At 43.9% G+C, this 4,153-nt stretch overlaps 1 long non-coding RNA gene across 3 annotated transcripts in view; it reads left to right on the top strand.

The window, feature by feature from the left end:
• The first annotated feature begins 1,213 nt into the window (after positions 1 to 1,213).
• The window catches only part of LOC103901101, a 48,388-nt gene continuing 45,448 nt past the window's right edge, over positions 1,214 to 4,153 (top strand). For all 3 annotated transcript variants that reach the window (XR_002086221.1, XR_657706.2, XR_002086222.1), the window contains exons 1-2: positions 1,214 to 1,463; positions 2,190 to 2,363. This is a non-coding gene — a long non-coding RNA (uncharacterized LOC103901101). The remainder of the gene's footprint in view (positions 1,464 to 2,189; positions 2,364 to 4,153) is intronic.

Here is a 4,153-nt window from a genome sequence, read left to right on the forward strand (position 1 = left end):
AAACAAGACACATTTTCATTTTGGATAAAGCTTTCCAGACATGCTGTGATAAGCATAGCATAAGAAATTACGCAGATAATTTTCCACATAAAAATGCAAGGGGAAAAAAACCTTTTTTTTTTAAACAAGCACCAACTTAAAAAAGAAGGTTTTGGAAAAGAATATTTTGGCAACAAACCTTTCAGCTTAGTGCTTAGCAGCCACCAAATATTTAGCTTTGAAAAATAAAAATTTGTTCAGATCTTTGGATTTTGCTTTTTTTCCTTTTTAAATGAGAGAAAGTGTGCATTGGCACTGTGAGTGAGGAGGTTCTGACAAAAAAAAAAAAGACAAAACACAGCACTGGTGAATTTTCAGTGACTTCTAAGTAAAAAGATACGTAGATCTGAGACTAAATCCAAATTCCCAGGAGGACCACACATAGCTGCATGGGCTTATTTCCCCCTTAATGACGGATACCTCCCAGCTAGCATCAGAGGACATTCAAATGGGTGTTAGAGACCCACAAAAGCAACATCTCATTGGTTTCCTCTTTCCTGAAAGGCCACTTGCCTGGCAGCAGTTCCTTCACCTCCTCCATCACCTTCCTCATGCCACAGTGCTAGACCCAGTGCACGCTTCTCCTGAAACACTCCACAACTCCCTGGAACACTGTTGCCTTTGCAGCAGAGATGAATGAGTCGGGGCCTCTTTTGGCTGCTTGCAGCTGGATGATTTGACAGAGAGAGTCTCCAACCTTAAAGTAAAAATACTACTTTGTAAACAAAGCTGAGATGAGATTTATCACAAAACAGGAACAGGGAAGTCATTGTTCCAAACAATAATCACCTATTTATTTTTTAGTCTATCAGAAGAAAAATGCTCATGGTGAATGTTCTGTGCACAAACACAATTTTCTAATAAGACATTCTGTATGTCAGCTAAGCCGAGCAATGGAAACTCTGTTCAGGAATGAAATGGGGGCATATGCCTCCTCCAGCAGAAGTAAAGGTCTGGGAAACCAGATGCCCCTTGCACACATCTTGGAGTCAATTCTCCTGGTGTTCTTTGGCCTGCAATGTATAGAACAGGATAACAATCTCTTTGGGCCTTTAAAAGCAAATCCAAAAAGCTATGATCTGTCCTCAGTATTAGATAAATTTACTCCCAGAATCGAGAAGGGCTCTCCAAATGGCCTGCTGCTAAACCTCAGTTGTCATCACATGGAAACATCCAACTCAGAAGCATCAGCTCACCACAAGCATCCCAGCGGGGTAGGACCCAAGTCACGGAGGTCTGTTTTTAGCCCTGGATGAGCCCCAGGCAGGAGGAACAAGCAAGCACTGCAAATCAGAGGTGTACCAAGTTCATGCAGCAAATGAGGCAGATCTACCCTGGTGTGCTTTCTTCTTGGTGGATCTATGCTGCAGGTCCTTATGGCACGGAAGGAGAAATCTCGGTCTCTACCTGCACTGCTTCACGAGGTAAGCGCTCCCCCTTGCTTGTTCTGTTCATAGTGACATTGATTCACAGCCTTTTGTGGAATATATGCTATAAATACATATGCCAGTTTCCAAAATAGCCTTGCAGGGTTACACTGTAAACAGTGCTGCTCCTTGATGTTTCCTGCATCTATTTTAGTAGCTCTGCAGAACCCGCAGCAAGCCCCATTTTCTGGGATCCTCTCTCCCAGCGACCCCTCGCTCTCAGCTCACAGAGGGCAGAAGGGCTTTGGTTCCAAACCCATTTGCTCCATGGCATGGGAAAAAGCAGAGAGGTAACTAGAGAAACAGAACATTTGGCAAATTTGTATTGAACTTCTCACAACAAACCCATGAGTTCAGGCGGCCCATCTCTATGGCAACCAAACAGCACAAAAACAAGAGATTAACAACTAAATTTATTAGTGTGCAAGTGCTTAGCTATTATCATTCCAGGGGTATATTCCCCTCCCTACCACCCCACCTCGTTTTGGTTTGTAATGAAGACAACTCGATTCTAGTTCAAATGCCAATGTAAACATAGGCACACAATTTACAGACAGCAGAGCTGAAGCTTTCATATTTTTAATCACAGTTTGAAAAACTAAAAAACAAAACAAAAGGCTGTGTGTAGGAAGTTACCCAGTTTCTATTTTATTTTGTGAAATTGTTAAAGATTTGCAAGTCATGGGGACAAGGGAAGAGATACTACACATCTTACCCTAACAGGTCTATGAAGATCTTCATTAGATGGAGGAATTAGGAGTATATACTGCTTCTGCCAAAATAATTTCAAAGCACCTTGCTGTTATATTATACAGACATTACAAGCAGCTCCCTGAGGAAAATGTAACACAATCTCCACGGTGCCACAAGGCTTCAGGTCATGTCACAGGCACTGGGGTAAGTGTGTTGCTACTTGGGTATGTTCACTCCAGAAATAAGCAAGAGGGGGATTAAGACGCTGGGAAGCAGAGACTGCACGCAGCATCACAGCATTGTGGATTTTGGCAGCCAAGCTAATTAATTCAGATATTTTTGGAGATCCAAGTGTGCCTGAGGGTCCCAAGTGAATTCCAGTGGCCTCAGGAGCAAAGACCATACTGGGACAGCCTGTAGAAGACAACAAGGTGATAGGTGTGTATCTTTGCAAGTCAAAGTGAAGCAGGAAAACAAAGGATGTGTCTCAGCCCAAGGCACATTTGAAGTTGTGTTGGCCATTCACAGGGTTAACAACACTCTTCACATTTAAGTGTTCACTGAACTTCTCTTTTTCATCTTTGCTTCAGGATAGAATAACTTTCATTAGGAATAAGGATCTGGCTTTCTTGGGGTGGATAGTCTTAAAGAGTCTAGTCCTGGTCACTGTCAGAAACAGGAAATGGGACCGGACAGACTGGCAGCCTGATCCTGTCCAGCAATCTCTATGCTGTCCAGATGTGCAACAGGCCTCATTGCTGGGACAGAACTGCCCTCCCAACAACAGCAGTGCAGACAAATGAAATAAGGAAAAGCCTTCAGTGGCATGTGGCAGTGAGCCTTGCCTCAGGATCAAACAGACTTTATAAATAAGTGGTTACCATTTCTGGAATCAGAGCAAAGTAAATATATGGTTAGCAATGAGACTTAAACACAAATGGATCTCGTAGGTTGGTAAGTACTGCAGGCGATGGATCAGGCTCGTCAGTGTTCTATGTATGCTAATAAAGATTGATTATGTTAAACCCTCCGTTATCACAGAGAGGAGGGTAGAGAGAAGAACAGCTCTGAAGGCTACCAGAACCATTCTGACACCAGCAGGTTGAAGACATCAAGTGACAATTGCCCTGAACGCCAATGTAACACCTCAGCGTCTGGGGGGTGTGTGTGTGTGTGTGTGTGTGTGCGCGCGTGTGTTAGATTACCCCATCCCTAAGGAACCACCTGGCTCCATATACCAGACTGAACGGGTCTGGAAGTCCTTTTCTAGACCATTTGGCATTTTCCCCCTTCCATCATGCACTGCTGTTTCCAGGTGAAAGGCACCTTGTCTTGGGGCTAATTCAGATGTAAATACTGTAGGGTTAATTCAGATGTAATCATTAAGCATTCTGTGTCTTTGCACAATGACAGCAAAGAAAATCCAGGCTAAACATTCAGGAAAAATCTTTAGTAGGAAGGGCAACAACGCACTGCAAGATGATGCCTTGGAAGAGCATGGAGTCCCCACAAAGACCTGCCAGGAATTACTTATGTAAAATTGGTCCTGCCCGGGGGGCAAAAGGAGGGACTAGATGCCTGCCCAGGACACCAAAGACATCAGTGGTGTTGAGTGCCTTCACCTCTCATTGAGTGCTGCAACTACAGGTGAGAAGTCTCATGAAAAGTAAAATTTGCCACTCTCACAGGCATGATTTGCCACAGTATGGAGTGGAGATAGATATATACATATATATATATATATATATATGGGGACAGGGGAAGAGATACTATAGGCCTGTTGCACATCTGGACAACATAGAGATTGCTGGACAGGATCAGGCTGCCAGTCTGTCCCCTACAGCCTACAGAGGGTGGAAGCAAGGACAGGGAGCCTGGGAGGAATACAGAGACATTGTCCAAGCAGCCAGGAATCAGGTTAGGAAAGCTGGAGACCTGGTTACCCAGGACATGGAGAAGGCGGAGGTACTCAATGACTTTTTTGCCTCGGTCTT

Source organism: Aptenodytes forsteri, unplaced genomic scaffold (assembly GCF_000699145.1).
Source record: "Aptenodytes forsteri isolate BGI_AS27 unplaced genomic scaffold, ASM69914v1 Scaffold443, whole genome shotgun sequence".
In the NCBI taxonomy this organism is placed as follows: domain Eukaryota; kingdom Metazoa; phylum Chordata; class Aves; order Sphenisciformes; family Spheniscidae; genus Aptenodytes; species Aptenodytes forsteri.